We start from the raw sequence: 26,359 nt of genomic DNA, 5'->3' as shown, positions 1-26,359 counted from the left end.
CTGAGCCTGAAAATCTGCCTCAGATTTGGCAAGGAATTGTTCTGAACTTCCGTTAATTTTTATTTTCTTACTTCAGTTTGATTTAAGCAAGTGACAGGATGAGGTTGTAAGGTTATAGAATGGCTCCCCACTTTCTCCTTATGGAGCCTTAAGCAAAAACCAAATCATACAGCCGCAACTTGACTAAACAGTCAATTTACTGGATTTAGTACCAAGGTTAGATTCTAAAAAAACACACCAAAATGAAAAGATAGATTTTATTAATAATAATTAAAATAGGAGCATAAAATAGAACCAATTTACCAAGAGGTAAATGGAACAGGAAAATACTGTTAAGAATACAATAGCATTTGGGAAACATGAAAAAAGATAAGGCTAAACTAGCCTAGTCTAATATATTGCTACAATCAAGGACCCCACCTGGACAAAGGTGTCAGGAAGGTAAGGAAGAAAAGGTGAGGCATTACCCAAAGGGAAAATGGGCAATTTATACTTTTCAGGTTAGCAACTGGCCTGAGTCCTCACAGCCAATCAGAATACTGTGATTTTCCAGAACTGAGAGTGTACAGTGTCACTTCACAGCTGAGGAATTTGTCCAATTAACGAACTCTGCCATCTTTGGTCTTGAAACCCTGTTACAGGTAAGATAACACATGTGCAAGCCAAGAAAGCATTAGCAAGAGAAAGAAACTGATTTCTCATGAGTTCACTTCTTTATGCAGAAGACTGAGCTCCCAACAGAAGCATCTTCTTTGTACAAGGTCTAGTGCAACAACCAAACAGGTGGGAAATGGTACTCTGTGTGAAAAAGATCCCTGCAGGTATAAAGCTAGCACAACAAGGAGTGCTAGAACCTTTCTCTCTTATGTGCTAAATTAAAAAACAACAACACCCCGATTTTTGGGTTTTACAGAGTGTGCCTTCAAACTGATGTCACCACACACACTTGTAAGTAGTTTTTCAACCACACCAGAACTTTGCCACTACATTTTGCTGCTTGAGTAAACTGAACCTGAATTTTGGCCTTTTGGTGAAATCAGGAAATAGGTTTTACTAGGAATCATATCTGCATAAATGAATATGTCCTGTATTTACTGCCTTTCAACATTCCAGGGAGTTTAACTAACAAAATCATTTATTTTTGGAGGGGTATTTATTGGTTTTGTAGTTATTGGTTTTACATCTTAGTAGCATGAAGAGTAAGGGGGGGCAGTTTTTTTAAAAATAAACTGTTGGGGATCTGTTTTGAGTAATGACGCCATGCAGTCTCAATGTGAGTCCAAAAAGACACTCCAGCCTCACAGTTGCTTCCTCTCAGCAGAAATTATCTCTATGATTTCTCCTTCACTGAGCAGCTGAGAGGATGATATCATCTAGAGTCTGAAAAGTAAAATAATGATGACTAAATATATGCTTCACTATAATGCTGAAAATTGCTTTTTAGCAGCTTCCTGTATAATATGCAAGTGGTGTACACTCTGCTCCTTTTTGGAATGCCAAAAGAACCCTGATTCAGCTGTATGTGTGTGTTTATACATCCATACACACACAGCTTTGATGGATAATTTTACCCTCTGTGAACATGACTCTGAAGCTTGTTTATTTAAAAGTAATTGCCACTGTGTTCAATAGGACGCAAAACCCTTGTAATGGTGATTAAGATTAAGACTGGATCAATTCTTGAATTCGACTCAGGGGTTGCCACCCCCGTGTTTTCAGATGCCACGGCGGTGATAAATACTTCCAGTGGTACCCCTGGACAGATGCCCCAGACTAGGCATAGGCAAACTCGGCCCTCCAGATGTTTGGGGACTACAACTCCCATCACCCCTAGCTAGCAGGACCAGTGGTCAGGGATGGTGGGAATTGTAGTCCCAAAACATCTGGAGGGCCAAGTTTGCTTATGCCTGCCCCAGACTCTGAGTTTCTTTCTTTTTAAGTATATTTCTAGCCCTCCTAGAAATAAAGTTATGGGGCAAAATTGCAGGTACATTCTAAGCAATTTCTATGAATTCTCCAGCTCAGATTGAAATGTAAGATGGAAAAGAATTATGGCTTCCTTGGCTGACAAATGCTTTGCAGGACCAGGAGAGATATCTGCCCTGAGACCCATGGGTATAGGGCGGTATATAAATTCAATAAATCATCATCATCTGCCCATTCTGAGACTTTCTGTGGGGTCTCAAAGGCTGTGTTGGTTTAGTATCTGGCCGTAGCTGTCAGAACTGTGGCAAATCTCAGTTGCTATAGCAGCCAGTTTAGCCTCAGGCTGCCGAGAGAAAAACCAAGAACTGGGGAATCCATATCATTCACGTCCACTACAGGAGATGGACATGAACTCTGGACTTTAAGAAGGTTGATTTTGAGGAACTACTGGATGAAATGGTCAGAAATGTGGGATGCATTATTACTAGTTAATTACGACATTTTCCTGTTGCCTAGAAAAGACACACAGGGGAATGTGGCTCCAGACAGGGAGGACTTCCTATCATACCTACTTTGAAGCTTCCTCCCCCTGTGTGTGACCAGGTAGATGGATGTGACTGTAGCTGACCAGATAAATGGGCTAGCCATTCAACCATCTCTCTCTTGGACTCTTACTCTTGGTCTCTTGGTCTCCTGGCTCTTAGCCAAAACATGGCTCAACCGTCACATAGGATGGAGCCCACAAGTAGAAAGTCTGAGATGTAGCTCAGACTTCTTTTTACTGTAACCACAAGATAAATCCAGCCTTCAGATTACTGCTTTGAACTAAATGTAAGTAAAACCTTATTCTTACTTTTAAAGAAGACTGTTGTGTGTTGTTGTTGCTGTTAGAGGGAAATAAAGGGGAAACTTACCAGGAACAATCCAGACTGGACAAGCCAGACTGGATTGCTTAATTAAAGGATTCTAATGAATCATCAACTTGCTTCCAACAAGTTGCAAAGGGAATGTACTCTGCTGTTTACTCGCTAGTGTGAGTGAGGAGAGATGGTATCAAAACAATATATCGTCTCCTATCTTCCTTAACATCCCCACAAGAAATAGTCAAAGAGAAGAGAGTCCAAGAGGGATGGGAATTTCTTAAAGGTGAAATATTGAAGGCAGAAATGCAAACAAATACACCAAGAAAGAAAATTTGGAGGCATTTATAGGAACCGGTGTAGCTGCATAAGGAGTTTACAAATGAGCTGAGATTTAAGAAGGACATGTATAAGAAAGGGGGAATCATGAAGGCAGAGTATACACAGTTGCAGGGAGAAGGTCAGGTAGGCCATAATATACTCCCAACATGCTTACTTGTGGCTTCAAGTAATACATATGTTCAACTTTGACCTTAGACATGGTCACAGGTAATACTTGTGTGTGCCTTTTATCCCAAGTAACAAGTCTGTATGACTTTTACTGAAAACTGAAAACTCACTTAACCAATCATCTCCTCTTCAAATTCATCAATTCAGGTATGATATATCCTTTTCTGGACTTTTTCTTTTCTAACTTATGTTCTGTGCTCCATGCCTAACCACCTTTTGATTTGTGAAGACTTTATGGAGCTGGTTTCACCATGGTATGATAATGCAGAGTTAGCATTGGAAAAGTCACTGTTCATCCACGGATGAGCTGGCTTCAAAACTGCTGTGCCATCAATACTGAAATAATTTATTCACTAATTTGTTTTTAAATAAGATAAGTGGACAAGTGATATTGATGGATCACTAACACATCACCTGTTTTCACAAATCATCATTAAGAAGTCTAGATGGATTGCTGAAATGATTCAATAGTGAGATGTCCTATGAAACCAGGGAAGCAATAATTTTGTCATTGCTGTATCTAGAGGTTGCATTAAAAGAAATTTATCAGATAATACCACCCTGTTGCTTTGTCTTTAGATCTGGTGACCCAACTTTCCTTAGCTAAGGCAAGCCATTGGTACTCACTTTGTAAACTGGCTTCTATGCCAAAATGCATACTTGTAAAATCAAGATATCACGAGTCTTTTTGTGTTTAACACCAAACCCTGAATAACAAAGCTCATTGTGTTGACAAGCATTGCTGCATGGTGAATATTTAATAGAATGATAATAGAGGCTTATAGCAGAGATTTCATGTAATCTGCAATAAATTGGATGGCTTGTTTTCAAGGAATCATGTGCTGTGCTGGGGACCTGGGTGCTTCTCAGATGGCCTTTGTGAATTGCCATCTGCTTTAAAAAGAGTAATAACCTACCTAGCCTCCAGCTATTTTGCCAGTGACTCAGGAAATTGGATAGCACCACTTTCTGCTCTTGCCATAAACACAAACAATAGCTTTTAAAATTACAAGGCAGTATGATTTCCCTGTGTGGCAGCCACCTGGTTAAACTGCTGTAGTCCATGGGGAGGGTATAAAGGGATACGGAACAGGAGAGTAGCTTATGGGTCTTAGACTCTCCAGTCGAGCATGTCACACCTGCAGGATCCAGCTGAAAAGTCAGCAGAATGTAGCAATGATTTATGTGGCCACCACAAGTATCCTCCCTGTCATTCAAAGTGCACAGCATAAATACTAAAGCAGCAAGGAATTGTAAACTGTACTGGTGGAGAAGCCATATTCACTGTTTCTGACAGCATAACCCTTTATGCCACTCATATCCTGGTTCAGAGACTTACCACAAATGTGAAAGCCATTGCAGTAGAAAGTTGGTGTATCCTTTTCTTCATATTATATAACACTACAAGCTTCATGCCTGTGGTTGCTTGTGAATTGAAAGGACCCCCCCCCCCAAAAAAAAAGTGCAGTTTTGAAATCTGTGATTAAAATGGGTGCAGTTTGGAAGGGTTCACTCTGCCATCTTGATTCAAAATGATTTCCAACTGTATCCAAAAATAAACAAACACTTGATCTCAGGAACCACCATGCAGAATTTGGTCTTGATATCTTCAGAGGTGTCCTGATACACAGCAAACAAACAAACTTCTTTCCAAAATATATAGCGGGTGTCATGCAGGAGTTCATGAATGTCTATATGCACAAAAGCCTGACTTATAATTTCCCCGCCTCCTTTCCCCCCAATAATGCTATACAACAGGGGTGGCGAACCTTTTTCAGACCAAGGGCCACATTCTCAGCTGTACAACTTTCCAGGGGCCGCATGCCAATGGTGGGTGCAGCCAGAGGCAGAAATAACTGAAGTAACAAATGCAAAAGTTAGCATTGTATGGTAGGCTAGTTTCTACACACATCCCTCTCTAGCCTTCCTCTAGGAAACCAAGAAACATAAAGGTTCAAGACCATGCTCTTGCTAGGCAAAAACACCCAAGGAGGGTATAGAGTTGATGATGGGTGTGGTCTGGGGAGAAAGGGTGTGGCTTTGGAGGGGTGTGGCTTGGGGAGATTCCTGGGGACCTGATGGGGAGGCCTGGGGGTCCACATTTAGCCTCTGAGGTGCCCTAAACATTGGTGTCCATTTATAACATCATTCTTCACTGTATGTTTTTAAAAACCCATGCTTATATGTATGTATGTTTGTGTAGGAACTAGTTGACTGGACCAAAGGGGAAATTTAAATTAATTACACTGCTCACTTTTGCCTCTGGACCCAACCAACACTGGCATGCAGCTCCCAGAAGGTTGACTTGCCCCTTATCGTACTTCTTCAGTAATACAGGTTGCTTAAACTCAAATGGCTGAGTCAGCAAAATGGGCTCTTCGTTGTAAGCTGCAACTTTTCAGCGAACACATTGGAGGGGGGAGGAGCACAGCCATGTATTTTCACTCTCATTTACCTTGGGTAAATATTGTCATCCTTCAGCAGTTGCCTTTGGTAACAATTGCCAGTCTCCAGCAGTCCAAAAGTCACAAATTGTGCTTAAGGAAGTACAGCGAGCAGGGCATGAATGACACAGATTCTAATGGGGTTATGTGCAAGGCACTACAAATATTTGCTTTATTTTCATTCAAGATTCAAGATGACACCACATTGTATTTCTAAGCATTCCTTTGGTGCCCAGATTATGGGTTTCTCTGCTCTGTAATACAGTCTCATGATGCCACAGTGCAAATAAAAACTAGTGCCCTCTGTACTCAGCATTCGCAGAACAGATAAGAATATAGAGGAGAGTACATTCTCAATTTTCTTTCAAGTTGCACAGATGATTCCTAGGGAAGTATCATGGGGATATGGGGAAATGTCCCTTTTGCCTTGTATTAGGTTTTTGCTTCCATTTTCAAGTGCTATGTTGACTACAGCATATACACCATAAGAGCTAAGTGGAGCCTCCATTGTTCAGAGACAGGGTATCTCTGCAAATAATATAGGACAATCAAGAGAAACAGAATAGGGATAATGTGTTCATGTCCAACATGCATTGCATCTGAGTGATGACAGATGAAACCTGGTAGTGGTGTGAAAAGGGAATACTGGATAGATGGGCCTTTGGTTTGATCCAAAACCCTTCTGTGTGCATCAGTTTTCAAATTATTGACAGCAGGCGTGTGGAACCTATGACTGCTCAGATGGTTTCCAGATGTTCTAGGACTCCAACTTCCATTGAACCCAAACAACATGCTCAATGGTCGGGAGGATAGGAATTGTAGCCGAGCAATAACTGGAGGGCCACAAGTTCCCCCACCCCTGATTTAGAGTTTGGAGTGGAAGGTCTATTGAAATAACAACAACAACAACAACAACAACAACAACAACAACAACAACCTCCTGCCCTTTCTCTGACTATTGTAATGGGCCAGGAGTCAGTTTGCCTGCTGAACAGCAGCCTGAAAGGAGAGAAGGCAGAGTGACTCCCCCTTCAGCTGTTCAGCCTTCAAGGACATGGAGGAAGAGGCGATGATGAGAACCAGGTGGCACTGATGAGAACCAGCTGGCTTCAGACTTCTTAAACCATATGCTTGTAGTGGGTGGAGCTAAAACCAGAGCCACCTCTTCTCTCTCCTCCATTAGTCTACCCAGAGGCTGCTGGGAAAGAGAGAGGTGGCTCTTTCCTGAGGTCTGAACTTACTGCTTGCATAAGGCTTTTGAAATAAGGCCTAGGGTCATATGAAATTTAGCCAAGGACCCCCTGATATCTCTTCCAGTTTTATAAATGCTATCCCTTTTGTTGTGCATCTGCATCATTTATATGATATGGAACCACTGAGTTATCATAGAGGCTCTCATGCACTTCTCCAAAGAAGTGCTAATCTGGTAGCAGGCTGCTGCTTACTTAATGTGCTTTCTTATCATGTTACAGTCACACTAGGGGTCTAATTTAGAAACTCCTCTAGTGTGAATAATTCTCCTTTCTTTTCACACTGTCAGCTGAGAATTGTTATAACCCTGGAGATTTTCTTTATTAAAGTGCCATCTAAGAATGCAGCATATGAGGAACACTGCCGGCAGATTTTTGAGCAAACAGAACATTGGAATGTTAGAATGACCTGGCCCATCCCTGCTAGGATCGAGGGTCCCAGGAAAGCATGCTGCAGTACAGGTACCAGCTAGCAGGAAGATATGGAGGTGGGTAAGGCAAAGTAAGGCTTGGACAAGGCAATAGCGCACCCACTAAGGACATCATAATAACAAGAACCTGGTCAAGTTACATCCAGCAAGATAAGGTCCCAGTAGGTAAGGCAAGATAGACTAAGCAGACCCAATCAGAACCTTGGACAGAGCACTGGCTGAAAAGGCTTTCGCTTATAGCGGGGATGGACAACCTGCATCCCTCCACATGTTCTTGGGCTCCCATCAGTCTCAGCAAACATGGACAATTGTCACTGATGAGGGGACTCATAGTCCAGTAACTTTCAGAGGGCCACAGGTTCCTGATCTCTGATCTATAGTAAGAAGAGCTTCTGTTCCAACAAGGCGTAGCAGCCAGCCTTCCTCTGCCTTTAGCCCCACTCCCTTCTGTGAACCTGCCTAAGACCTTGAAATACAGTTGTCTTATTGTGCAGTCATTGGTTCCTATGCTGTTGACATGGCAGGGAGCATGTCCTCTTCCATGATGTGTCTTGGAGAAGATGATGATGACTCTTCAAGAGGTGTCCCCCTTCCCTGCCCAGGACTTCTGAGTTTGAGGGGTGCCAGGGCCAGAGAACATAGCATGAATCTGATAAAGAGCAAAGATGTTAAAAAATCTGGGGTATAGCCTTCTTAGCTCTTCAAATTGCACAGCTGCATTGGCCCCCAATGAGTTTCTGAGCCCAATCCCAAGTTCTGGTTCTAACCTATAAAGGCTCATGAGGCTCAAGATGCCAGTACTCCAAGGCCTGCCTCTCCTCATATGAACCAAACCCAGACCCTTCATTTGTCATCTGAGGCCGTTCTCTATGTGCCCCATCCCATCTTGTACATAGCACAGAAACTGGCTTTTGAAAAATTAACTTGCAGTGGAGCACACCTGTCAGAGCTGCTTCAAGATCCTAGCTCACAGAGGATCACGCTAGCCAGCGGTCATTAAGTAAAAGTCTTTATTGAATTACAGTTTCCATTCTCACGCTGCTGTCTGCAACTCTACGTCTACTAGCTAGATCGGCGAGGCTCCGTCTGAGTCTCCGCCCCGTGCGCACCAACTTAATATCCTAGCCTTGCTCCACCTTTTCCTCCTGACTGTCCTCCTCTGGGTCCCTCTACCCCCCGGGGCTTCTTCCTTCCGGGATTCTTCTGACGCTGACCCGGACCCTTCTGCCTCCTTGCGCCGGGCTTTAGGACCCGGTTCCCTTTCGGGGCTGCTCACTGCGCCGCCTTCCTCTGCATTTGAACTTGGCGCGCGCGCCCAACCTTCCACTTTCCTCTTAACCGTTTCCTCGCTCCCCGATGGAGGTGTGGCCACTCCTGACTCCTGCCCTCCCTCCTGTGGTGAGCTGCCAGCGCTTCCCTCCTGGCTCCTTTCCTCTTCCCTGCTTCCTGGCGGTGACGCTGGTCCCGATTTCCAGCTGCTCCCTCCTGAGTCTCCTCTGGCTCTATCTTCCTGGGGTGCCTCCCTAGACTCTCCCCTTGCCCTGGCCACTGGTGCTCCTTTCTGTGAATCCTCTGATTCACTGGAAAGACTGGGAGATCTCGGGTCGTCGTCATCACTCATCCTTTCCTCTGTCTCCTCCCCTTCGCTCTCTGTTTCCTCCCTTGCCCGTGCCTCTGCACCTAAACCCCTGACATCCATCCCCCCCTCGAAGCCCCCCAGTCCCCCCTCCCCTCCTTCCGGTGCTGGAGCTGGGGGCTGCTGTTGCAAAGGGACGAACGTCGGATATCGGTCGCTTCCCGTGGCAGGCCTCCAGCGGAACTCTTCCAGGTCTTCCTCTCTGCTCTCGTTGACGACAGTCACCTCCTCTTCCATCTCTGTGCCGCCGTGCTCGAAACCAGGGTCGTCCCCGAAAATGTCCATGTCCGTCTCTCCCGCACTTCCTCCAGGCGGCGTTGCTCTGCCGGAACAGTCCAGCCACTTCCTGCGGAACTGCTCCTCCGGCCTATCGTCCCACCAATACGAGGGTTCTGAGACCGATCCCGAGGGTGACCCCTCCGGGGAACGGACGTCTCGTGTTGGTTCCTCGTCCGAGTCGAACCCCCTGAACGTGCTGTCCGAAAGCGTGGGCGTGAAAAGCCAGTCGTCGAAAAAGTCTGCTGGCATAGGTCTATGTGGGAAGAGGGCATGAAACTCGTCTTTGAGCAGAGGTTCGTCTAGAGCGTAGCCCGGCACCCAGCTGTTCGCACTGGCCGGGGTGCCCTCCCTGGCGAGAAAGTATTCTACTCCCTCTTCCCCCCATCTGGAGTCCAAAATCTCCGTGACTTCGTTGATGCGCTCCTCCTGTGCCACTCCCGCGTGCCCCGTTCCTTCTCTGAGCGGACTCGGCGCCGTTCCGGGTTCCTGGAACCTGTGCGGTGCCTTGTAGGGAGTGAGCACCGATCTGTGGAACACCGGATGCATTCTGGAACCCTCCGGAAGCGCCAGCTTGAAAGCCACCGGGTTGACCTGCTCTTCGACTTGGTAGGGCCCCAGTTGTTTATGCCCTAGTTTCTTCTTGGCCAACGACCTGGCCGGCACTGCGTGGGCTGCTAACCAGACCCAGTCTCCCACGTGGAGCTCTTCACCAACCCTTCTGTGTTTGTCCGCTTGTACCTTGTATGCGTGTTTAGCCAGCTCCAGGTGGCGCCACAGCTGATCGTGGACTTCCTGCAGCTCCGACGCGAACGCATCTGCTGACTGCGGCTCCCCTTCTCCCCTGCATTCCAGTCCCGGAAAGGTTCTAGGGTGCCGCCCGTTGTTGGCGAAGAACGGCGTGACGCCCGTGGATACGTGCTTCGTGTTGTTGTAGGCAAACTCTGCAAGCGGCAGGTAATCTACCCACGTCGCAGGCTGTTGGTTTGCATAACATCTCAGGTACTGCTGCATGATGGCATTGGCTCGCTCCGCTTGCCCGTTGGTCTGCGGGTGTCTCGCCGACGCCAGATTGATCTTGACGTTTAGGAAGCCCATCAGTTTCTGCCAGAAGTTCGAGATGAACTGCCGCCCGCGGTCGGACAGAATAGACCGTGGCAGACCGTGAACCTTGAACACGTGGTCTATGAACAGTTTGGCGGTTTGCTCCGCCGTGGCCACCTTAGCACACGGAATGAAATGCGCCATCTTGGAGAACAGGTCCACCACCACCAACACTGCCGTCTTGCCCCTTGAGCTGGGCAGATCCGTGACAAAGTCCAGAGCCACCCTTTCCCAAGGTTCGACCGGAGTTTGCAGCGGCTCCAACAGTCCAGCCGGCGGTTTGTGCACCGGCTTTGCCCTCTGGCAGGTGTCACACCTCGCTACGTAGTCTGCGACCTCCCCTCTCATTCCAGGCCACCAGAAATCCCTGGCTACTAATTCCACCGTCTTCTCCTTGCCAAAGTGCCCGGCCGTGGGTGCGTCGTGCAGCTGCTGTAGCACCTTGGCTCGAAGTTCGTCACCCGGCACGTAGATGGCCCCTTTACGGATGAGCAAGCCATCTCGTAGCTGGAAACCGTCGGCCGCTGCCTTGCCCCCTCGCACCTCTGCCATCTTCGTTCGTGCGAAGGAGTCCCCCTGCAACGCTCGCCGCACCGCCTCTAGGTCCACGGTCGCCGCGGCGCACGCCCACACTGTCGGTGCAAAGATGTGCATGGCGGCCGCTGGTGTTGCGTCCTCCAGATACTGTGGCTTGCGGGAGAGAGCGTCTGCCATGATGTTGGTGTCCCCCGGGACATACTCTATTCGGAAGTCGAAGTCCGCAAAGAACTCAGCCCAACGTATCTGCCTCTGGTTCAGGAACTGTGCCGTGCGCCAGTGTTCCAGATTCTTGTGGTCCGTGCAAACCTGCACCGTGTGCTTGGCGCCGATCAGAAAGTGCCTCCACGCCTTGAACGCTGCATGAATGGCCAGCAACTCCCTGTCCCATATGGTGTAGTTCTGCTCGGACTTGCTGAGCTTCCTGGAGTAAAACGCTCCCGGCCGCCACACGCCCTGCGGGTCCTTCTGCAGCAGGACCGCCCCCACTGCTCTGTCCGAAGCGTCTGTCTCCACCCTCATCGGCATGCTGGGGTTGACATGAAGCAGCTGCTCTTCCGACGCGAAGAGACTCTTGAGGGCCTGAAAGGACTGCTCCGCCTGCTCTGTCCAGATGAACTTCTTCTTCTTGGAGCTAAGGGTGTCAGTGATGGCCGCCGTCTGCATCGCGAAGCCCTTGATAAACTTGCGATAGAAGTTCGCAAAGCCGACAAACCGTTGGACCTCCTTCCGGTTGCGTGGGCTCTTCCAATCCAACACCGCTCGAACCTTGGCGCTGTCCATGGCGAGCCCCTTGGCAGACAGCTTGTAGCCCAGAAAATCCACCTCCGGCACGTCAAATTGGCACTTCTCCAGCTTGGCGTAGAGCCTGTGTTGCTTTAGCCTGCCCAGCACTTCCTTGACGTGCTTGTCATGTTCTTGCTGCGACTCCGAAAAGATCAGGATGTCATCCAAGAAACAGACGCACGTCTTGTAGAGAAGTCCCGCCAACACGTGATGCATAAATGCTTGAAAAACGTGAGCGCCATTTTGCAGTCCAAAAGGCATAACTCTGTATTCGTAGGTACCCAGTGGCGTGAACATGGCTGTCTTCCACTCATCACCTTCCCGCATGCGAATGAGGTTGTACGCCCCCCGCAGGTCCAACTTGGTGAACACCTTTCCCTTCCGTACCTTCGCCAGGAGGTCGTCGATGCGGGGCATGGGGAAGTCCGACGGCTTGGTCACACTGTTCAAAATCCTGTAATCCACTACGAGTCTTTTTTGGGGCGTGTCTCGCTTCTTAACAAAGAATACAGGACTGCCCCCCACTGCCTTAGACTCCCGGATGAAACCGCGCTCCAAATTATGATCGATGAAGTCTTTGAGTTCCTGCAGTTCGTCCTCAGACATGGAATACAGCTTCCCTTTAGGCAGCGCCGCCCCCGGCAGCAGGTCAATTTTGCAGTCATATGGTCTGTGAGGGGGTAGCCTGTCCGCCTCCTTCTCGCAGAAAACTTCCAGAAATTCTGCGTACTTGTGGGGAATCGCTTGCAGTGTGCCTAGCAGCAGCTGTGACTCCTCTTCCTCTCCTTCCTGCCTGGGTACGATGCAGTGTTCAGCACAAAAGGAACAGCCGAAGACCAGCTGCCTCTGGAACCAAGCCATCGTTGGGCTGTGCTTGTCCAGCCAACTCATACCCAATACAATGGGCGTGTCAGACAGTTGAGTGACGTTGAAGCTGATGACTTCCCTGTGATTCCCAAGTCGCATCACCATTGGTGGCGTCTGCTTCACCACTTGCCCCCCTAGCAGCTCCCTGCCATCCACCGTGACAACCTGCAGGGGCAGTGTGGCCGGCAGCAACTGCACAGCGTGCCTGTCGACAAATTCCTGCCCTATAAAGTCCGCGTTGCTGCCGGAGTCGATGGTGATTGGCACGTCCATGGTGATTCCATTGGGCAGCTGGAGAGATGCTGTGAGCCTCACTACTGGTTTGGGCGGTAGGGGGTTCACTGGCTGTAAAATTTCTGGGGACTGCGTCACTAACACGTCTGGCTGGGCCCCAGTGCCTCTTCCTCCAGCCAGACATTGTCGTTTCCCTGCTGTGGTCCTCCCTGCTGCGTTGCTGCAGTCACCATTGCTGGGGCTGCAGTAAGCTTGTGGGGCCTCTGGGGACACTCTTTCGCCATATGCCCTGGCTGCTCACAGACGTAACACTTCCTGGTCCCTCTAGGAGGCTTCGCCTTCACTGCTGCCGGTGCTAGGGCTCTGGTTGCTGACTGAGCCCTTGCACCTCCAACCTCCATAGGTTCGGCTCCTCCTCCTGGCGGAGACGTGGATTGCGTTCGCGCTGCTTCTCTGGGAAAGAAGGAGGGGCCCCCGGCTGGTTCGCGCCCTCCACGTCCTTCGTCCTTGCTCCACGGACGTCCTTCCAGCCTCACCCCCACGGCCAGTGCCCTCTGAACGACCTCCTGGGTGGTTCGGGGTCTCTCCCCCCTCGCTATCTCATCTTTAATCGAGTTGTGCAGTCCCTCCCAAAAGAGGTCTCTTACAGGAGCCGAATCTCTGTCCCATTCCAGGGCGCTGACCAAGGCGAAAAAGCGTGCATGATACTGTCTGACGCTGGCCCTCCCTTGTCTCAGCCCATGCACCTCCTTCCGTGCAAGATCAATGTCAATACTTGATAAGAAACACCCATCCATCGCTTTAATAAAGGCATCCGCATTCTGGAGCGCCGGATCGTTATCTCTCCATAAATTGCGCAACCATGCTTTCGCCTCCCCATGCAGATGGGACATGATGAACCCCACTCTCTCCTGTTCATCTCTAAAGTCTTTATGCAACAGTTGCAGTGCGCACAGTACGTCGGCTCTAAAGTTGGGATACTGTTGCAGGTTCCCATCGAAGTGAGAGAGCAGCCCGCCTGTCCGTCTCGCCAACGCAATTCCCTCCTGCCGGGGTGGTTGCTTTGCCAGTACGTCTAACCTGACCTGGAGATCCCTGCAGGCGGCAGCTGCCTCGTCCTCTCTCTTCCTGGATGCGAGAACCTCGGCGTTCAGTTGTGCCACTGCTTTTCTGAGGTCCTCTATCTGCTGCTCAGCCGTCATGTCTCCTGCCGTTCGTGAGCTCGCTAGTGGGCGCCTGTTTCTCTCCTCTCCTCGAGGCTGCAGATGCCCACAATGTGGGGACGGAGCCTACTGTCAGAGCTGCTTCAAGATCCTAGCTCACAGAGGATCACGCTAGCCAGCGGTCATTAAGTAAAAGTCTTTATTGAATTACAGTTTCCATTCTCACGCTGCTGTCTGCAACTCTACGTCTACTAGCTAGATCGGCGAGGCTCCGTCTGAGTCTCCGCCCCGTGCGCACCAACTTAATATCCTAGCCTTGCTCCACCTTTTCCTCCTGACTGTCCTCCTCTGGGTCCCTCTACCCCCCGGGGCTTCTTCCTTCCGGGATTCTTCTGACGCTGACCCGGACCCTTCTGCCTCCTTGCGCCGGGCTTTAGGACCCGGTTCCCTTTCGGGGCTGCTCACTGCGCCGCCTTCCTCTGCATTTGAACTTGGCGCGCGCGCCCAACCTTCCACTTTCCTCTTAACCGTTTCCTCGCTCCCCGATGGAGGTGTGGCCACTCCTGACTCCTGCCCTCCCTCCTGTGGTGAGCTGCCAGCGCTTCCCTCCTGGCTCCTTTCCTCTTCCCTGCTTCCTGGCGGTGACGCTGGTCCCGATTTCCAGCTGCTCCCTCCTGAGTCTCCTCTGGCTCTATCTTCCTGGGGTGCCTCCCTAGACTCTCCCCTTGCCCTGGCCACTGGTGCTCCTTTCTGTGAATCCTCTGATTCACTGGAAAGACTGGGAGATCTCGGGTCGTCGTCATCACTCATCCTTTCCTCTGTCTCCTCCCCTTCGCTCTCTGTTTCCTCCCTTGCCCGTGCCTCTGCACCTAAACCCCTGACAACACCGAAGCTAAATCATTGACAAATCCACTAACACATTTGGGATGAGAATAAGTAGACTTCTTTCACGTTAAGAAAAAAGAGAGTAGCTTATACAACAGCAGGTATAAAGAATTAATGAACTGCAAATTCCTTTAGGGTAAGGGACACGTTCAGACATTTGAAAAAACATCATTCCAACATCGACTACAGAAGGCTTTCATTGTGTGAGAGACAACCATACAAGGCTACACTGATAGATACAAAACACAGATACCTGGTTTAGGAAGATTAAGAGATTGTAAACTAAAGGCTAGTTTACAAATGCATATTCATTGTTGCCTGACTATAGCAATCTGTCAAAAAGGTGTTGCCTCAGTGTTTTTGTACTTACAGGATGTTTCTCACAGGAGAACTATGAGAACCAAACTATGACTGTTGTAGAATATATTTTGTCAAAACACATCAGACAGTTGCACTTTCTGGATATACTCTCCATATGCCACTGCTTTGAGGTTCACCTCTTTTCACCTTTACTGTTCCATGTGTAAAGTCACCACCACATAACTAACACTATGCAAGTACTTATAGTTCTTCCCAGCTGGCTAATTAGCTAAAATATGTCAAGATTGAAATCAGTGAAGCTGGTGAGAAGTTGCATTCAGAACATCACACCCACATTTAGTAGTGGAGTGTTTCCCAAACTTGGGACTCCATCTGTTTTTGGACTACCGTTCCCATCATCCATAGCTAGCAAGACCAGTGGTTAATAATAATAATAATAATTCATTATTTATACCCCGCCTATCTGGCTGGGTTTCCCCAGCCACCCTGGCAGCTTCCAACAAAATATTAAAATACAATAGTCTGTTAAAAATTAAAAGCTTCCGTAAACAGGGCTGCCTTCAGAAGTCTTCTAAAAGTCTGGTAGTTGTTTTTTTCTTTGACTTCTGGTCAGAGGGCATTCCACAGGGCAGGTGCCACTACCAAGAAGGCCCTCTGCCTGGTTCCCTGTAACTTGGTTTCTCGGAGCAAGGGAACCACCAGAAGGCCCTCAGCTCTGGATCTCAGTGTTCAGGCAAAACGATGGGGGTAGAGATGCTCCTTCAGGGACTGAGGCCTTTAGGGCTTTAAAGGTCAGCACCAACACTTTGAATTATGCTTGGAAATGTACTGGGAGCCAATGTAGGTCTCTCAAGACCGGTGTTATGTGGTCTCGGTGGCTGCTCCCAGTCACCAGTCTAGCTGCTGCATTCTGGATTAGTTGTAGTTTCCGGGTCACCTTCAGAGGTAGCCCCACATAGAACGCATTGCAGTAGTCCAAGCGAGAGATAACCAGAGCATGCACCACTCTGGCGAGACAGTCCACAGGCAGGTAGGGTTTCAGCATGGGTACCATTGGAGCTGGTAATCAACTGCCCTGGACACAGTATTGACCTGCGCCTCCATGGACAGCTGTGAGTCCAAAATGACTCCCAGGCTGTGCACCTTCATGGGCACAGTTACCCCATTCAGGACCAGGGAGTCCCGTCCCCCCACCTGCTCGCCTCCTGGTTCAGAGATTATGGGAATTTTAGTATTAAATAAGCTGAAGACCCAAGTTTGGGAAAGCACTGTAGTAGTGGCACACATATTGGGATGAAGGCACTCTCCCAACACCAATGTTGCTGCTGCTTATCTTGGGGGTGATAAGGTAGCAGTGAGGTTGGGACAGTTTGGTGCATTGGCAGCTGTGCTGAATGGTGGTGGTGCTTCACCAATGCATCTCCAATCTCACTATTGTTCTGTTCCATTTCTATCCAGGTAAGATTAAACCTTTTTACCCAGGTAAGATCAAACCTATCCATTCTGAAGGAAATCAGCCCCGAGTGCTCACTGGAAGGACAGATCGTGAAGCTGAGGCTCCAATACTTTGGCCACCTCATGAGAAGAGAAGACTCCCTGGAAAAGACCCTGATGTTGGGAAAGATGGAGGGCACAAGGAGAAGGGGATGACAGAGGACGAGATGATTAGATAGTGTTCTCAAAGCTACCAGCATGAGTTTGACCAAACTGCGGGAGGCAGTGGAAAACAGGAGTGCTTGGTGTGCTCTGGTCCATGGGGTCATGAAGAGTCGGACACGACTAAACAACAACAACAAGCTCTGCTACTACACTTGCCATTCTTTCTATTAGTGTTCCCAAAAGCTGTGTGATTTTATTTCTTAAAACACCAAGGGTTGTATCTAATGTAAAGCTAAGTTCAAGTCACTTAGTGGTTGGTACACTCACCAGCAGAACATAGCTGCATAAGAGAATGCATAAGCTGGTTGCTGGTAACTTTTATGCACAATAGATTGTGCAATCAGTTGCACAATGAGTTTCTGCTAGTGCAACTGTTACACTGCATTCCTCTGTTGTGCAGCATAAAATCTCACTTCCTTGATAGCACAACTGCCCTTACACTAGCAAACAGAGAATGCTAGCACAATCCATAGTGGACATTTATCATTTTTGTCCCAGTTTTCCACATCTGAAATAGTAGTTTGTAACTTAAGTAACAGATTGGCTGTCTATTCTGGCTAGAGTATTAAGAAGCATCTAAAGGATACAGCAGAAGTTATAGTACTGGGTAGCCTGGGGAAGAATATTTGGCTTTATAAAAAGTTAATTTTTGCAGACATATGCTGTTGAGTAAACAAAATGCAACAATAAACTTTTTTTTAGTGGATAATAACTGAACTCATACTGTGGTGCCTTTTTCTTTGTCTTGCCTATGGATTCATTTTCTAGTTTTTCTTTATGTTTTCACATAAATTCATTTGCCTGGCATTTTATTAGAGAAGTAATAGAAATTCATAAAAACAGAGCATCGAAAAGAATATTAGATCTATATTTCTTAATAAAATAAGAGCATTGATAATAGAGAAACTGGGAGAACAAACAAACACAGCAGCTGTGGAGTCACATATAATCGAGAGCCAAATGGTTTTTGCCTTCAAACGCTAAATCAGGATCCTATAATGTCAGCAACAAAGACAGGCATTTCAAATGGAATGTACAAGTAGGGGAATCAGTTCTAATTAGGGAGTGGTATCTAAATCCCAAAGGTTGTTTGAAGTCCATTGAGATTTCTTTTGTGAAGTCATATAAAGTTATTGATGGAACAAGGCAATTATAAATATGTGAAAGAGGAATGAAGCCCCATTGAAAACAAATATTCATGGTTACGATAAAGCTGTTGGTCAGTTAGGTTAATCTTGTTGATTTTCTTTGGGGGGGGGTCTGGGAATCATTGGCCCATTGCTCAGTCCCTGTATTCTTAGTCAACTAACAGGATAAGAACAGAACAAATCCCTGCTAGATCAGGTCGGTGGCCCAACTAGTCCAGGACTCTGTTCTCACAGTGACCAACCAGTTGTCTATGGGAAGAAGAAGAAGAGTTTGGATTTGATATCCTGCTTTATGGCTGGACCATAAAGGCTGATCACCGAAGAATTGATGGTTTATAATTATGGTGCTGGAAGAGACTCTTGAGAGTCCCATGGACTGGACTTCCGGGTTGGCGCCATCGTCGAATGGCGGACTCCCTCCGAGCTCCGGAGGGAGTCTGCTCGGCAGGGGCTGGGTCCTACCGCGCCGGCGACGCGGGGACCCTCAAAAACCACGGGCACGGAGCCCGTGGACATGGTGACTCGGCTGGCACCGATAGGGCCCTCCCGACCCGTGAAGGAGCCTTTTTAAAGGCTTCCGATCGGGTGCCGGGGAGTGGCGTGGTGCTGTGAGTCCTCCGCTTCCCCTGCCGAGCGCAGCTGCATGCCATTCGACGGAGAGCGCTGGCTTCTTCCATTGGAAATTCGGACTTTTAACAACAACCCGTGAGTAATTGGGAAACCGGGTACAAAAGGAGAAAAAAAGAATTTTTTTTCGGATTCGGCACGAGCGGGGGCGATCTAAAAAGGAAGTCAGTCCCCCCCTGATTGTAAACATGCTAAAACAAGGACTGGGTAACCAAGATCGACCCAGAAGTTTACTGCTGACAAAAATTATAAATTCCACGATGGGAAACTACAAGAATTGTGCTGGAAGAGAAGAGTGGAGGGTGAGAGGGAAAAGGCAACCCCCCCTGGGAACCGGGGCGATTCGTAGAACCTGGCGAAGAGAGACGGAGAATTTGACAGCTGTCAAAGTAGCTGTCAAATCTTGAGAATATAAAGAGGACTTTGTTATAAGTATTTTGCTGGTTAATTCTGTTACAATTTGATATAATATGGATACAAACTGTCGGGGGAAAAAAGAAACAACTATTTGACTTTTGGATTAGAGGATACAAAGTTACTGCAATCCCCCTAGAGGGGTTTCGGGACATTACAAGTGGTCGTATGTGGAAAATTACTCTGGGATGTGTACAGGTCTTATCCTCTGGGAAAGCTGCAAAACTGAAACAGTATTTTGTCTACAGAGGTGTTTACATTAAAAGGAGACAATAGAATTTTCTATTGAAGAAAGGAAGGGACTGGACGCAAGTTTTTGTTCCTGAATAACAAACCTCTGTAGAGATACCAGATCTCGGAATAAGAACGTTTTAGCAGCTGAACAAGACAAGAAACCTGAGAAAGTAAGGAATAAAAAGAACAAAGGACCAACTATGACACTGAAAGAACAATGGGAGGAGCAACAAAGACCAAGGAAACTAAAGGCCTCTATTAGACTGAATTTTTGAAGTTAAACATCATTAAAACAAACAAATTAAAAGAAAACCGGCAAGGTGGAATGGGAAAAATTTGGCTATGGACTTGAGACCTCCAGGCTAACAACATACAGACTGATGGACATGGGGAATTCAAACCGGGGAAGGGAGGGGGAATCTTGGAATCCAAAGGCTATGTAACCAACTTTTTGAATCTTCTTATATCTTTTGTCTTCTATTTCTTTATATAACTTTTGTATTTTGATTTAACATGTTTTTTAAAAAAAGGGGGGAACTCGTGGAAGGAAACTGGGGCAGATCTTGGGGGAAAAATCTTTTTACTTTCTCTGTTAAAGATGAGGAGTGATGGTAAGATTGTATAAATTTTGGTTAATGGGTTAAGCATATTGGTTTTAAATTGGGAACGAGAGCTTGTGGAACCAACTTAAGGAAAGGGGAATACAGTCAGGAGGGGAAGGAGGGAGTCCTAGAAAGAAGGTTATGAAAGTAAGGATTTAAACTTCTCTTTCTTTTTCTTTCTTTCTCTATCTTTTCTATCTTTCTTATTCTGTTATTATTGGAAATTTTAATAAATATGATTATAAAAAAAGAGAGAGTCCCATGGACTGCAAGAAGATCAAACCTATCCATTCTGAAGGAAATCAGCCCTGAGTGCTCACTGGAAGGACAGATCGTGAAGCTGAGGCTCCAGTACTTTGGCCACCTCATGAGAAGAGAAGACTCCCTGGAAAAGACCCTGATGTTGGGAAAGATTGAGGGCACAAGGAGAAGGGGACGACAGAGGCCGAGATGGTTGGACAGGGTTCTCAAAGCTACAAACATGAGTTTGACTAAACTGTGGGAGGCAGTGGAAGACAGGAGTGCCTGGCGTGCTCTGGTCCATGGGGTCACGAAGAGTCGGACACGACTAAATGACTAAACAACAACAAATCCAGCTTTATCACTCCCCTTCAGGAGTCTCAAAGCGGCTAACATTCTCCTTTCCCTTCCTCCCCCACAACAAACACTCTGTGAGGTGAGTGAGGCTGAGAGACTTCAGAGAAGTGTGACTGGCCCAAGGTCACCCAGCAGCTGCAGGTGGAGCGGAGACCCATGAGTCCACCGCTCTTAACCACTACACCATGCTGGGAAGCACACAAGTAGGACCATAGCACAAAAGCACTCTCCCCCTCTGGGGATTTTCAGTAACTGGTTTTCAGAAACATTCTGCTTTCAACAGTGGAGGCAGAACATAGCCAGTATATAGGCAGAAGGTCTTTAATTTAAGATATGTTCCCAATTGGGGTACTGCAGAAGCTCTGCCAAGCTCTCTTCTGATCTGTGTGCAAAAAAATAAGGTACATTATTTACAATTCTAGTTCTGGAAAAGCGAAAGAAAGGGGAAAGTAGTTCATGTGGGACAAAATGAGAGAGGGTTTTTAAGCAAAAAAAAAAAATCAGAAATGAGTTTTTATTTTTTAATCAGGTAAAACATTGATTAATCTGCAAAGCTGTGCAGTTAATTGGCTAGAAAAAAATCTTTAACTATTTGAAGCAAGTCTTGTTAGAAAGAACCTGGGTCATGTATCTAAATAGATAAATGGCATCCCACTTTGACAGCTGCCTCTCAGAGCCATTTGTTGAAAAAGGCTCCATTGTAGTGGCTGGGGCTTATGCCAGAAATAAAACTTTCAGAATCAAAGCCAGAGTCAATCTAGGAATTCTCCAGCATCTAACCTTTGGCTTATAGCTTACAGCATGCCAGTTTTTAAGAGTCTATTTGAGAAGATGTTCACTAGAAACTTCTCTCTCTGTGTGTTACTAGTTTAAGTAACACCAGAAAATAAAGCATTAACTCTGAAGCCATTGATCATCCTTGGGCCAATATCAATTTTAAGGGAGAATTTGCTGCAAACGCATGTTAGATTTAGCTTTGGTTGTTTTTAATGAAAGAAAACAATGTTTTGCTTTATTTGTAGTGTGAGGGAAGTGGTACACTACAGTAATAATCTTTTTCATCTTGACATTGCATAGGTGAATCAGTAGATGCCCTACTTTCCTCCAGAAATTTGCTTTTAAAAATTATTTGGCTGAGATTAATTGAACATACTGAATACCCTCCAACATTTCACAGCTGAGACTAACCAGTGACCCACTTAGTTCTTTATGGAAACCTTTCTAAATACATTTATCTCATGTGGTTAACATCTATCTAGTAGGCACACAATGTATGCATGTATCTAAGAATGCAACTTCATAGTCCTTAAACTGTGTTGCTGTCAAGACCCAACCTTGATGATCCTCCTTGTGTTTCTTAAGTCTGCTACAAATTAAGCAGCCGATTTGGAGCAGGGTGGGGAAGCTGTAAGCTGTAAGTTGGGACTTCCGTCAACCAATGCTGGCCAATGTGATGGAAAATGGAAGGCCACAGGGATCCCACTCCCATTTTAAAGAAAAGAAAAGAAAATATCTGGATTACAACATAGCAATTTCATCTTTCAGTCTTTAATATTTTTAATGAGGGAAGAACGTGACTATGTTTTGCATCCTGATCTGTGGCTGAAAATTGATTCGCATGAGGAGAACACATTGAAAGAGGACCATGAGGGTGTGGCACATAGCACCATCCCCACTGGCTGCACATTTAACAAGTCATGTAAACACACAGAACTACTCTTGCACACATAGAACTACAGCGGTACCTCAGGTTACAGACGCTTCAGGTTACAGACTCGGGTTAAGAACTTTGCTTCAGGATGAGAACAGAAATTGCACAGCAGCAGCGGGAGGCCCCATTAGCTAAAGTGGTACCTCAGGTTAAGAATAGTTTCAGGTTAAGAACGGACCTCCAGAATGAATTAAGTTCTTAACCCGAGGTACCACTGTACTCCTCATGTTTGTATTATGACAAAAGAGAGAACCAAACCACTTCTATAGTTAACAGGACAATGCTGTGTTTATTATTTAGAGATCATTAATTAAGAATATTCTAGATTTGGAGGTCTGTTTCCTACTCTTATTTTAGAATTGCTTTGGATGAATCTATTTAGTAAGTGGTGAGGAATGCTTTTAGTCTTATGCCCAGGGCCAGAAATGAAAATGGGCAGAGCAACAGATATGGCTTTACATTTGTCCAGTAGACTACACAGCCACACGAAAGCCAGCTTTTCTCTCCTTGCAGGCAAACAAAAGGCATCATCACAGCTCAAGAATACATTTCAGGTAAAAGCACCTAACAAGGGTGTGGAAGAGAGCTGGTAAGAAGGGTGGCCTGAGGAGAGGTGGCCTGGGCAGAGTCCTGGGGGTTGCATAGAGAAGTCTGTGTTAGCAGAGTGACTGGAATGTTGTTGGCATCCATCTGACTCAGGAGACAATGGAGGAGTGCTGCTTTGGGGGTGAAGACAAACCATTGGAGAGTGACAGCACTTATTGTGGCTGTAGAGTCTGATAAGAGAAAGGTGTGTTTTGTTGCATCTGGGGCACATGAAGGCGCCTGGTTGTGCCTCTGCAGATGCTCCACGGAGTTTTCTCTCTCTGTGCTCCTCCCAGCGGTCATTTCTTCTCTGGTCACTGCTGTGGATACGCAAGCTGAGTGTCTGTGGGGATTCCCACACAGTGGGGTTGATGTTGGCAGCCTTCATGTCACATTTTCAGGCATCTTTGTAACCCATAGTTGGTCTGCCAATAGGCCTGGTGCTTGAAGCCAGCTCCCTGTAGAGCATGACCTTGGGGATCCTGGCATCTTGGAATCCAGAGGTGGGGGGAACTGATAATTTACCAAACAAAAGAGGACACAATTTGAGGAGAAATAAGCAGGATGGTTTGTCTTATTTAAGACAGATCTACAACGGGGGGGTAAACATCTTCAGAACTACTGCTCCCCACAACTACTACAGCTGTCAAATCCCAGTTGTCTTTGTCACTGACAGCTAAACTAGTTAGGACCTCCAGCAAACCAGTCTGCTAGCCCCAAGACCAGTAACAAAATTAACTCCTTAAGCCACACACTGAATGTTCCCTACTATTGTACTTAAGACCCTGGACCTGAGGTCTTTCCCACCACAGTTTAGTAAAAATGTATTGCTTTGAATGAATATCAGTGCCTTTCTATCTACCACACTGAATAGGGAGTTGGTCTCACCATACTTGCCTGCCTTTTTATTAAGCAAAGTTGTCGTGCTTTGTTTCCTTACAATTAAACTAATCTCATATTTCATTGCTCCTGGTTGTATGAAATAGTATTACAGTTAAAGGAGAATTTGCATAATGCCTTAGAAGGCCTTAATAGCTATAATAATTTCCATCTACTACGGGGTATTTATAATATATATTAAACTGAAACATTTTTTGTATAAAAGGATTATTAAAACCTCACTCCCAATCATTAAAGGAATGAAAAATATTTGGAAGGGTATGTTTTGCAATTCCCCCCCCCCCCCCTTTCAGGCTGTCAAACAACTAGAACACCTTTAGTTGTATTACAGTTGCCTTTTAACCCATTAATCAGTTGCTTAATTGATTAAATTTAAATATGCTTACAAACATATTACCCAAACCTCAATCCTAGTGACTTTCTGAGAAACTGAAGAGCTTAAAATTTAATAAACAAAAATGACAAATGCCATTTTTATGCTTCATTTTTCATACCTTCTTACTGTTAATACCCTAACCAAGTCTATATTTAACTAGCCGATTGACATTAAAACTTGTCTGCAATTAAAATTTGCCATAGTCACACTGATGGATCAATTTATCAATCCAACTAATATTAATCATCATGACTAATGTGTTGTGTGGAATCATTGTTTTGGGTTAGGACTGGGTTTTTCGAAATTGTAATCATTGTGTTATATTTTTATGTGCTGTAACCCACCCAACAACCACAACAACCCATTGCACTAGTAGTTTTGATTCAATTAATGTCCCTGACTATGTTTAAGTAGAGAGAGGATATAAACCTTGGTTGATTATCTACAAAAGATGTTTAGAGGGTATTTGCAGGCTTCTCCAATGGTGTTTCAAATATCTGTGATTTCACTGATGTGTGCGGTGCCTTGGAACGTAACCCCCATGTAAACTGGAAGTTGCCTGTACAGTGGTACCTCAGGTTAAGTACTTAATTCGTTCCGGAGGTCCATACTTAACCTGAAACTGTTCTTAACCTGAAGCACCACTTTAGCTAATGGGGGCCTCCCGCTGCACCGCCGGAGCCTGATTTCTGTTCTCATCCTAAAGCAAAGTTCTTAACCTGAAGCACTATTTCTGGGTTAGTGGAGTCTGTAACCTGAAGCGTATGTAACCTGAAGCGTATGTAACCCGAGGTACCACTATATAGAAGAAACCTCAGTTGGTGGCTTAAATTATGGTACATTGTCCTCAGCATACAGTTACTTCAGAACCAATTTTGTCACAAGGTGCATTAAAGCATGCAGAAGTATATGAGTGAAGTTCACAAAAGTATGCAGCTGCTCTTGAAGAACTGGTTGCATGTGCTATGTAAAATCACTTCTCCATCTCTTTCACTGCCCATTAGCTACTCATAGCATGTATCTGAGGCAAACCATTCTTTAAAGTGTTTGGTATTGTTTTGTTATGATCCAGGATCCCTTTTAATTTGTAAGTGCCTGAACATTTGGTGCAGCTTTGTTTATTTTTAAAATTACTTATGAGCAGACTTGTCTTTTTTTACACCAGACTCGGTATGCTCTCCTGATAAGTCTGCTGTCTGCAGATGGAATTCTATTTCCAGTTCTGTTTTCCTGCCCCAAATCAATTAACTTCCACCTAAAATTTCTATCCAGTTATTTAATTTTCTTCTATAATATTAATTGGCTCCTGCAGATTTCTGTGAGAGAAAGTCAGGGGTTGCTCTTAATGATATTACCATGGCCACACACATTCTGGCAGGTCAGGGGTGAAATTTTGCTCTAACTTCAGCTAACTTTTTCCGACATAATTAAATGGTTGCAATTCACGTCTATGGGAGAGAGCAGCTCCTTTCATCTGCTACTTCGATCAAGGGCCAAAGTACAGAGAGGGTGAGAGCAACTGTGTGGGTCCACATCTTTGATTCAATACTCAACTACGTGTGATTCCACTGGTCTCTCTGGTCCAGCCTGCATGCAGAGACCTGGAAACCTTCATGAAGGTCCTGGAAACCTGAATGATCAATGTTCTAGGATAGCCTACGCCTTTGGAAGGCTACATGCAAATACTTCACCACCTCAAACATTCATGCTAAGGCATGGGCAGCAGGGACAGAGCAAGGGGAGCCTCACATTGTCAGTAGAAAAGCCAGAGTAATGGCTGCACTTTGCTCTATCATGTGAGTTAAGGGGGCTAGTAAAGGAACTGAAAATGGTGGGTGAAAACCTTCATCCACTACAGAGAAAAAACTCTGTAGTGGATCTTCCCTATTAGAGCCCATTTCTTAGACTGCATGACTGGGAAGCTGCAATTAGCCTTAGCTCATGTAGCCACAGCAAATATGCATATATGTACAATGACCATATATGGTGCTCTCCAGGAATTTCCTCCTTTTTCCTACACTTAAATGCTTTCTGAGTAGGAAAAAGATAAAGTCTGATGTGCCTTTAAGTCTAGCCATATGTTTTGGGAAAGCAATATTAGATTGCTTTCATTGCAAGTTGTTTGGCATGACTATTATTATTATACTATTACTATTTATTCACCCTCTATTTTGCATAGGAAAGTTTTGCTTTGTAGAAGCCCATGTATTGTCAATAAATTAAAGCTGGATCTTTTGGGTAGATGCCTTGATTATATAAATTTTGTATGTGCATTC

General features: G+C 46.0%; 1 long non-coding RNA gene across 1 annotated transcript in view; it reads right to left on the bottom strand.

Annotated features, from left to right (window-relative positions):
* LOC308594380 overlaps positions 1-18,434 on the bottom strand; it is a 920,885-nt gene extending 902,451 nt beyond the window's left edge. Inside the window, exon 1 of the long non-coding RNA XR_014011408.1 lies at positions 18,420-18,434. This is a non-coding gene — a long non-coding RNA (uncharacterized lncRNA). The remainder of the gene's footprint in view (positions 1-18,419) is intronic.
* Between the last annotated feature and the right edge of the window lie 7,925 nt (positions 18,435-26,359).

This window comes from Podarcis bocagei, assembly GCF_964188305.1.
Source record: "Podarcis bocagei genome assembly, chromosome: 9".
Taxonomy (NCBI): domain Eukaryota; kingdom Metazoa; phylum Chordata; class Lepidosauria; order Squamata; family Lacertidae; genus Podarcis; species Podarcis bocagei.
Note: the sequence above shows the minus strand (reverse complement) of the source record. Positions and strands in the feature narration are given on the sequence as shown.